We start from the raw sequence: 11,038 nt of genomic DNA, 5'->3' as shown, positions 1-11,038 counted from the left end.
GGGGTCCGGGTTCAGGCAGCATCGAAAGCCAGGCCCAGGCCCCGTGGTCTCCCATTTGCATGATGAGAGCAATCCCTGCGCAGCCACAGCAGTGGCCGTGGTGATAGGAAGACAGCGCTAACACCTTGTGCGCTTGCGTGGGTGACCACAGTGCTGTCAGTGCTTTGATGAAGGTGATCAATTTTTACTCAGCCCCCGCAGGAAGGACACATGCTCATTATCCCCGTTTTCTAGAGAAGGAAATGGAGGCTCGGAGAAGGGAAACCACAGCCACAAAGCTGTCCGGTGGAAGGCAGGGGTTCCGAGCCCACCTCTCAGCCCCATTAGCCCTATTAAGGATCTGACTGGCTCGGAGCTCCTGGTGGGGCCCCGTGAGCCGTGTGCACGGGCCCTGGCACTCTGAAAACAGGAGTTAGTGGTACAATAGCAGCCTCCCAGCCAAGATCCTCTTAGACCCAAAGACCCAACCCACCCTCTTTCTTCAAGTATATTTGCAGTAGGACATGGTCTCACTCACCTAGGGGAAATGGTGAACAACATAGACTGATGGACAAGAACAGACCCAGAGATCAGGAGCCATGGGTCAGACTGTTGGACCCCAAAGGGAGGGTGGGGATAAAAGGGAGAGATCAACCAAAGGACTTATGTGCACACATATGAGCCTAACCAGTGGTCAAGGACAATAGGGAGGTGGGGGGTTGGAATGGGGGGGGGGCTGAGGACAAATATGTGATGCCTTAATCAATTAAGAAATTAATAATAATAAAAAAAGAATAGTCAGCGGGGCTCCCCCGTCCAGAGGAGGCCCCGGGAGAGGTCAGGGTCAGGGTGACGGAGGTGCAGGAGCCACAGGCGGGGCTGGAACCAGCCTGGACGCACGGACACCCGTCAGCGTCACTTTGGCCTGGCAGCAGGGGCTCCGTCCACTTAAGATGCACGCTTTCAAAAGGTCTACCACACCGGTGCGGCCACCTCGGGTCATGTCGGAACCAGCTTTCTTCCCGGTCTGGACGGAAATGAGCTGGAACTGACTCGGACTGGTGGGAAGTGGTTTCAGCCTGTGGTGACTCGTTGGAAGCAGCCGGAACCTGCCTGGCATGGCCATAAGCCCTGGCCCTGGTTCTACAGGAGCAGCTTCGGAAGCATGCTAGAAGTTGGGGTGAGGTCTAGGGATGGGGAGCCGGCAGGTGGGACGCGGAGAGCCTGGCCGGGCCTGGCCCTGCCGGGGCAGGTGGGGAATGCCCAGCGGGAGAGCCTGTGACGTCATATCCACAATCACACCGCGCGGAGCCCTGGGAGGGCTGCTCAGACCACACGCCTGTAAATCAATTAGCCTCTTGCCCAGGGATGAATGGGAGGGGAGCTTTCATCGCTTGTTCTGGGTAAATCATTGCATATGGAAGCACAGCTTTGATGGTATGAGTTCTTGCTGGAGCGTGAAGTTTCCTGGAGGAGGGTCCCTGAGATGTGGAGCCCCTACAGGCCCTCCCCCGCTCCCCCCACCCCATACAATCCCGTTCCCTCTTCCTCCCCGCCTCCCCGCCTCCCCAAGCTCTGCCTGCCCAGGAGTCCCCACTGCACCCCGCAGGCTCAGGAGGAAGGGCTGGGTGTGTGTGGGGGGGGGTGGTGGTGGTGGTGGTGGTGGTGATTCACTGCCACCCTCCACGCTGGAAGAGCAGGGCCAGGGGTGCTTTATAGATGACAAGTGCGATGGCGAAGGGGAGATGGCGAGTGCAGGAAGTAGGTGGTCGCTGTCCTGGACCAGATGTGAACCACGGAGTCCAGGCCCACCTGCTGTGAGCAGGGAGCTGGGCGTGGAGGGGCCAGGTCACCTGGGGGGAGGTTCCCATCGAGGCAGATCTGCAAGCCACAGGGCTCCGGATGTAACTCCAAAGTGGAAACCCACACGGTTAGCAGTTCCAGGAAGAGCCTTGACAATGCGCAGAGCCAGACCCTCACTTTCCCTGCCGGTCCTGAGTGTGGGGGGGGGGGGGGTTGGCTCCAGGCCACACAAGCAGGACAAGAGGCTGCTCTACCCTCACGCCCAGCCCCCAATCCCGAGCACTCCCTGCCTCTGTAAGCGATGTCTGTCTTTAAGGCTCCTCCACTGCCCTCCCTGCACCTGGAGCACCGGCCTGACTCCTCCCCAAGCCCCTCACCTTGGACCTCTAGGGCTGAGCACCACGGAGGGTCCCTAATCGCCCACGCAGGCTGCCTCCTGTGCGGCTGGCTGAGAGGCCTGGCCGCAGGGGGGTTAGCAGCTGCTGACCTTGGCCCGGCTGGGCACTTTGGGCCCTGGGCATTTCTTGGTTTGCTGCCCACCCTCCTTTGGGTTGGACCCCTCTGTAGATTGGGCTGTGCGTGGGGGGCAGCCTCTTGTGCCCTTCTGACCCCGCGGTGCCCGTAGTATGGTTCTCAGGAGAATTCAGGAGGAGGTGCTGGTCAGGACAAGTGGCCTTAGGTGCCACCCTAGCCTCCTTCCCCGGGTTCTGCTGGAGGGACCATGGGGGCCAGGGTGAGTAAACAGTGGCTGCCCCCTGAATCTGCCGTGAGCCCCCCATCATCACTCCTGGACTAATTGCCGCCCCGTCCGCCGCCAGGTGCCGGCCCTTGAGTCCCTGGCTCAGGGGCTGCCGTTAGCGCCGTGTTGCCGCGGCTTTACGGAGCGTGGCCCGGGACAATTTCACACCTCGTTTGATTTACGTTCCAGGACCCGCTCCTCTTCCAGAGGCTCCCTCCCTGTGCACAGACAGCCTGTGCCACCGGCCCCGGCTTCCCTGCGCACCGCAGAGCCGGTCCGGGCCTGCCTCGGACACACCCGGGGTCCTGAGCAAATAGCGCTCACCACCCCGCCCTTCCTCCCGGGCCTTCTCTCTGGGAGATGTCCTGGAGCCGGGACATGTGTGAGTGAGGCCTCCGCAGACGTGGGAGAACCCCAGGGAAGGTCCCTGGGGATTGGTCACCCCGCCCCAACTGTAAGATGGGAAACTGAACTGAAGAGAGTCCTCAGGGCCCTCACTTCCCTTCTGAAGGTCCATCCTCAGTCTGTGGCAGAGAGGGCGGGGTCTGCACAGGGAGTCCCCAGGTCAGCTGTGAGCCACCGCAGGACCCGGTGAACTGGACTCTTTGTCCGGGCGGTGACCTTGACTTAGGATGAGCTACTAGGTGACTTAGTCCACCTCCCTCACTGTGGAGAGAAAGAAGAGAGGCTCAGAGGAGGGGGTGATTCCCCACAAGGGACAGCGCTGGTGGGATGCACAGTCAGGGACAGGATGCTACTAGCTTCACAACTCCAGGATTTGGTCCCCTCCCTAAGAGGCAAGGTCATTTCCATGACCGGATCTCTTCATCCACCCATCCATTCATTTTGGGTGCCTCCCAGGAGTCACGCTTGGTGCTAGGCTCGGAGTGTATGACATTGGACCCAACATGGGAGCACCTGGGCTCTCACAGGCTGAGGAGGGAAGGCGGTGGCCCGGCAGCAGATCCCTTCCCTGTGTTTGGGGAAGACCCCCCTAGAGTGAATCTTAGTTGAGGGCCAAGGTTACCTCCACTCCAGAATCAAGAAAGGCCAATCGCCCCCATCTCAGCCTCCCCATGTCCACTGTCCAGCACTGGCTGAGAGGTGGCCTCCTGACCAGGTCTGGAGCTTCACGTGGGTGACATTTCCTGCTGTGTACCTCGGTGAGGATGTCCCAGCCACCTGAAGGACCTGGGGGCCCTCAGTGTCCTTACCAAAGGAGCATATGCCACAGCAGAGAAAATAGCACCAAGAACCCCCAGGTAGCCATCACCAGGCTTCAGAACTCATCAACATTCTTCCTTTTTTGTTCCTCTTCCCTCTTATAGAACCCCATAAACATTTTTTCTCAAAAAGATTTTAAGACTTGGTGTCCGAACAGTTTTAGGTTTACAGAAAATTCAAGCAGGTAGTAACGAGAGTTCTCCTATACCCCTCCCTCACCCTGCTTCCCTGTTATTAACATCTTACATCAGTATGGTACATTTATTACTAGTAACAGACAAGTATACGTACCTTATTATTAACTAAAGACGGTGCTTTTTTATTCAGATCGCCTTTGTTTTTCTCTGATGCTCTGTTCCTGTCCCAGGGTTCCATCCAGGGGAGTACATTACGTCTAGTTGTCCTGTATGCTGAGCCTATGATAGGCTCCCAGGCTCCCCGTGTTTGTGGTGATAGTCAGGTATATTGAAGGATGATGTCCCACGATGGGCATTTGCCTACTGGTTTTCTCGTGATTAGATTGGGCTTATGGGTTTGGGAGAGGAAGATCACAGAAGTAACGTACTGTGATGGTGTGATCTATTGAGAAACACATATTTGATATTGTTCCTGGTATGAGCTCCTAAAACCCCAGTAGTTTCCTGAGTGGTGGGATGAGAGGAGCATCTTTATTATAAATTTAGTCTTAGTCCTGGTTCCTAACTCAAGAGCTTTAGACCCTTGGAATCTCTTGAGTGATAAGAGTGTCCTGAGCATGTTAATGAGATGATTGGTGGATCCCCTTCTCATCAAGATAGCTTCCAGGTGGGGGCTGGTTGCCAGAAAGACGAAGGCAGGATTGGATAGTAGGGACTTTCCGTCCTACCCCAGTCCCATCCCAGAGGGAGGGAAGAGGGGCTGTAAATGGACCAAATAATCTCCCATCCCACACGATGAAGCTGCATGAAGATCCATACCCTGGAGGTATAGATACCCTGAGAGCTTCCGGGCGGTAGGCACATCCATGTGCAAGGGATGGGGCGGGGCTACTTTGCCTGGGACCCTACTGGACCTTTTGCTATGCACCTCTCCAGTTGGCCGTTCCTCTGTACCCCTTACAACTTCCTTTATAATACCACCAGAACATGTATTTCCATGAGCTCTGTGAGCGGTTAGAGCAAATTATCAAACCTGAGGAGAGAATGGTGGGAAACTCCGATTTGTAGCCAAGTCCGATAGAAGTGTGGTAGCCTGGAGACCTACTACTTGCAATTGGCATCTGCAGTGGGGGCAGTTTTGTGGGACTGACCCCTTAACCTGGGGGTGCTGCATGAACTCTAGGTGGTTAGCAGCGGAGTGGAGATCAATTGTGGGACACCCAGTTGGTGTCCAGAGAATTTCTTGGCATGGAAAACCCACATATTTGGTTTTCAAAAGTGTTGTGAAGAGAGAAACAGTTTTTCTTTCACAGACTTTCCTTGAACTGGATGACCTTGACAATTCTGAGAAGTGCTGGTCAGGTGTATCGTAGGATGTCCCTCTGGGAACTTGGGTCCTGTTTTTCTCATGACTAGACCAGGCGTGTGGGTTGTAAGGAGGAAGACCACAGAGGTGACGTACGTTTCCATCACACTGAGTTAGGGGGTACACCATCCGCATGGTTTGTTGCTGCTGTGTTGCTGTGATACCTGGCTGAATAGTGTTTGTTAGGTACCCCACTGGGGAGTACCTTCCCCCTCCCCCTTTCCGTGCTGTTCTCTTCGGAAGGAAGTCACACGCACAGCCCACCCTTAGAGTGGGAGGCTGTGCTCTCCCTCCTTTAGGTGGAGGGTCTGCGTAGTTTATTCTAAATCAAGTTCCAGACACTCACTTATTTTACCCATCAGCACTTGGGTATGTATCTCTAACAGACACAGACTTAAAAACCACACCGAGAGCTACATTACCACGAAGCCACCAATACAACCAGCAACGATTCTCTCATGTCATTGAATATGCAGACCATGTTCAGTTTTCCCTAATTGTCTGATAAAAAGTATTTCTATGGCTGGTTTATTCAAACCTGGATCCCAGCAATACCCACCCATTGTATTTGGCTCTTAAATGTCTTTCCAACTATAAAAAGCTTCCCTCCTTTTTTGGTTTTGGGCCTCTTATTTCCTGAAGAAGCAGAGTTATTTCGCGTGGAGTCTTTTCTACCTTTTGATCTTGGCTGATGGTGTCTCATAGTTTTGTTGACCATGTCCTCTGGCCCCTTTCCCTGGAAAAGCACAGTCACATCGAGGCTTCGTTAGGTATTCCGGTTCATTATTTTGTCAAGAATAAGTCAGAGGTGGTGGCCACGTCAGGACATGCAAATGTCCAGACGTTCCTCTTTTCATGGAGCTGAGATTGGTCAGGGGTGACATGTGGTCAACATTTCTTCTGGTGGGCCTAATTGCTGCTGCTGATTGATGCCTTTCCTTTGTAGGGCAATCTGTCTCTGTTGCTTGCAATTAAGTGTTTACTCTGATAGGTAAATCATGGGTGCCTAGAATGGCGCTTTTTAAATTTAACCTGGCAAATGTCTGATTGACTACTCCTGAGATGGACAAAGCATGGAAGCTAAGAGAGGACTCTAGAGCCAGAGCTGTCTGAGTTGGGGGTTCCACCTCAATCACTGACTAGCTGTGTACTCTTAACAACACTCCTCAGTTTCCACATCTGTAAAATGGGATCCTGCTGCTGATAGCACTGCCTAGTTCATAAGATTATAATAAGAATTAAAGTAGTTAATAAATTAAACCCTTAGAACAGTGCCTTACTACCATGCAGTAAGCATTCAAAACTCGTTAAATCATATAATAATATTTAAAACTCCTAGTTCTCTTTCCCCCTCTCCCCCCGCCCCCCATCATCTCCTTAGGTAGTAACTTCACCCATTCCCATGGCTTTGGCTATCATTTTTCCTAATACCTCAAAGTCAAGAACAAATGACATAATAGCTTTGTTTTTGCTTGGTTTTATTTGGGAGAAGGAGGACCTACAGTAAATGCAAACATTGCATTGTAAGACATGGCTCAGTTGTTAAGGTGGGTGGGGGGTGGGGTTGTGCTTAGAAGTGAGACAACTTGAAATATCTGGACAATTTCCTAAGCCATACTAACCAAAACAGCCCTGTGCCCTGAGGGGAGGTTAGTGGAGTCTTGGGGTGGCTGGAGTTCCGAACAGACTCTGCCCCAGGGAAGGACAGGGAAGAGGAACCCAGGCTCTGTGCTGAGTGCTCTGGGTGTTGGATCTGGACACTAACTACCAGGACAGGGAGGTACTTTGTCTCTGCCACTCTTTCAGAGCATTCCATGATAGACAAAGGTAAAGGGGGTCAGTAAACATGGTCTCTGCCTTGGGACCACTAAGATGGAGCTGAGAAAGCAGCCCAGTGTCTGCGTCAGTGAGTGGATGTTCTCAGTGCAGATCTGAAGGATTCGGGCACGTGTACGGGAGTTCTGCCAGTGGGAGTTCATTAGGAATCCCACTGTGAGGGCCTGTGGAGAGAGACCCATGGGCAAGGTGTGTACTCGAGCACACCCAGGGACATCCTGCAGGACAGGGTGAAGGGAAAGCCTCCCAGCAGGCAGAACTCTGAAAGCCTGGGTGTTTGTTTTGCCTGGAAGGAAATATGGCTAGAGGTTTGGATCCATGTCCATGCATGGACACGGCTAGAGGTTTGGTCAGGGACTTGGAAGGAACCCAGCTGGAAATTTGATGACGAAGAGGTGTGAAAAAGAGGTGTGTCAACAAACCTCTCCACATGGGCTCAGTGGTGAGGATATTTGTGCCCCCAGTGAGCGCTCCCCAGAGAGCAGTCTTAGCACAGCATGAGCTTAATAATCGGGTTGACAAGATGATCTGTTTTGTGAGTGTCCATGTGCTCATAAACAAAGCAGCTTGATAGAGTGGGTAGAGGTTTTGCATGTGCCCAGCAACATGGACTTCCATTCACCAAGCTCAGTTTGGCCGTAGTCACTGCTGAATACTCAGCCTACCTACCCACACAGAGTTCCCAATATAACACCATCTCTGAGGAGACCAGCCAGACACCTGGTGGTAGGTGCATCTCATTGGACTACTTTCATTTCGGAAGCACATGCTTTCCCCCCTGGAGTAGGTGGGTATTCTGGATATGGGCATGTCTTCCCTGCCCACAATGCTTCTACCCACATCACCATCCATGGACTCACAGAATATCTTACTTACTGTCATGGTGTTTCACACAGCATTGCTTCTGACCAGGGTACTCATTTCACAGCTAATGAAGTGCATCCATGGGCTTAGGCTCATGGAAGTAGCCAGTCTTAGCAGGTTCCCCATCATTTGAAAGCATCAACCTACTAGGGCAGTGGTTCTCAACCTTTCTAATGCCACAACCCTTTAATACAGTTCTTCATACAGTACCATAAAATTATTTTCGTTGCTACTTCATAAATGTAATTTAAATGGGCAGTCAGACATCCCTCTCACAATCCAGAACTGTTAGCTCCCAACTGCTCGCCTGCCTGCCTTCCTGATTGCCCCTAATGGTTTCTCCCTGCCAGCCTGACCCCCTCCTAACCACTCCCCTGCCAGCCTGATTGCCCCTAACTTCTCTCCCCTACAGGCCTAGTCACACCTAACTGCCCTTCCCTGCAGGCTGGTCACCCCCAACTGCCCTCCCTTGCAGGCCTGGTCCCTCCCAACTGCCCTCCCCTACTGGCCATCTTGTGGTGACCATCTTGTGTCCACATGGGGACAGCCATCTTTGACCACATAGGGGCAGCCATCTTGTGTGTTGGAGTGATGGTCAATTTGCATATTACTCTTTTATTAGATAGGATAGAGGCCTGGTGCACGGTGGGGGCTGGTTGGTTTGCCCTGAAGGGTGTCTCGGATCAGGTGGGGGTTCCCTTGGGGCATGGGGTGGCCTGGGTGAGGGGCCTGTGGTGGTTTGCCAGCTGGCCATGCCCCCAGTGACCCAAGCAGAGGCCCTGGCATCTGGGGTTTATTTATCTGGTATAATTGAAACTTTGTAGCCTTGAGTGGAGGCCAGGGATGGCCAGAGCAGACAGGTAGCTTGGCTTCTTCCATTGCCGGGGAAACCCAAGCCTCCTGCTTGCTCCATGGCTGCAGCCATCTTGGTTGGGTTAATTTGCATACTCACGCCTGATTGGCTGGTGGGCGTGGCCGGTGGGCATAGCTGAGGTATGGTCAATTTGCATGCTTCTCTTTTATTAGATAGGATGGTGATACATCAGTTGAATAAAATACTATGTAGCTATTAAAGTTGTATTTAATGAAAGGGAGAGATATTCATGATACCTAAATAAAAAAAAGTGAGTTATAAAATAGTATATATACTATATGATATCATTTTTGTGCTTTTTAAAGGATGTATGTCATACATAAAGCTAATGTTCAACTGACATAAAATATAATGGACATAGTTATGATGCTCTCTGGAAGATAAGAAATTCATTGATTTTCATTTTGTCCTTTTGCTTGTCAACATTTCCCAAATTTGTTGTCATGACTATGTATGACATTTGTAATGTGAAAAGTGAAACCACTCCAAACCCAATGTTTTAATGTAGAGGCCGAGGAGAGACAAGGTGAGCTCTGTGTGATCTGGGCAGCGAGGCGGCTTCTCCTCCCCTGGGGAGGATCCTGGCCGGAAGGAGCGGCCAGCCACATCATCGCCGTGGCCTCCAGGTCACAGCCCTTCCGTGGCCGGCTCTGCCCCGGCCCTGGCAGCCCCCAGGGTGCCAGGCTTGTAACAGCAGGGGGCGTACTCCCTAACCCTACCCACCGATCGGACGGGAGAATTCACAGCAGCTGCCTTCGTGGCCAAGACCAGACCTGCCATTTTCAGGGCCCCGGCAGGAATGCGCTGCCGGGGAGAGGCAGGCCTGACCCGGCCCCTGGGCCTGCGTATGTTGGCGGAGGTTCACAAAGACGCTGGGCTGCAGTCTGGCAGATTGAAAATATTTTTCAGTGCGGCCCCAGGATCTGACTGGAGAAACAATAATATTCCTTCTCTGGATGTCAAACATCCGGACAAATAGAAGCCCTTTTTTCCACCTTCTCTCTTCCCTGAGGGCTACAAAGGATGCTCTGACATAGGCTTTTGGAAGGGACTCACCTCGCCAGGGCGAGCGCCAGCGGGAGCCGCAGGGAGTGCTTATTTTTAAAAGGAGGGGAAGGAGGTGGCCCCCGCAGGTTTGCTCAAGGGGCCTGGCTTCCTCAGGAGAGAGCCCGGGCCAGCGGGACCTGCCTTCTCGGCCGGCCGTGAGGGACCCCGAGTGGAGTGGTGGTGTCCCACCCAGAGCCGGGATTGTGGGTGCAGCATGGAGGTCAGGAGAAGAGAAGGAGGGTGAGGGCAGACAAAATGGAAAAACTCCCATTATTTTCCGAACGGGAGCCCAAGGACTACCACGCCACAGAGAGCCGGCCTCCCCCAGCCGCGGGGCAAGTCCAGTGTCTTTGGCCAACCCCAGAAACAAAATGAAAGTGCTCCTAACAGCCCCCCAAGTGTAACTGGCATGTTGAGGATTCCCTCGGGAGTTCCTGGGAAAGAAGTCAGAGGGGGAATACCCCTAAGCCTTTCTCAAGTTGCAAAATGAATCATGAAAGCCTTCCCAATTCCTTGGGTCTCTGAGCACCATCTTAACCCTGCTTAGCCAGTGCCACCCGGGCTGAGCGCCAGTCCCTCAACACCGATCCACCCACCGTAGGCGCAGAGTGCTTCCGGACATGGTCACTTTGCCCCTTCCCCTGGACCAGGAGAAAATGCCCCCTTCCGGTGCTTCATCCTGGACTGGCTCGTCCTGAGCCCCTGGCAGCGCTGCGGGCAGACTGTCCCTCTGACAGGACCGGGCGGCCTCGGCCCTCGCAGTGCCCTGTGTCCGCACGCTGTGACAGTCAGACCCTCGCAGGCAGGACCGCGCTCACTGAGGGCCCTCGGCACCTCTCGGTCAGCTGCCTCGACTTGATGGGATAACCCGGAGCCTCTGTTCCAGGCGTTCTTAGAAAACCCCGTTCAGTGCCTTCCTGTTCGTGTGGACCAGATCCAGCCCAACCCCGAGTGCGGGGAAGTCCTCAGGCCTCCGCCACATCCACCTGCGCCTTCCTGGTTCCATCGCCACCTGTCCCTTCCTCTCCTCCTTCACTGCCTCTCCCGGTTCAGGCCACTTGCTCTCTTTGTGTGGCTTTTTGCAGTAGCCTCCTTCCTCTTCCCACTCTGGTCTCTGTCCAATCCATTCGAGGCACAAATTCTGCTGTGGTCCACCATGGCAACCCAGA

The sequence above is a fragment of the Pipistrellus hanaki genome (genome assembly GCF_964339955.1).
Source record: "Pipistrellus hanaki genome assembly, chromosome: 1".
Taxonomy (NCBI): Eukaryota; Metazoa; Chordata; class Mammalia; order Chiroptera; family Vespertilionidae; genus Pipistrellus; species Pipistrellus hanaki.
The sequence above is the reverse complement of the archived record's forward strand: the minus strand, read 5'-3'. Positions refer to the sequence as shown.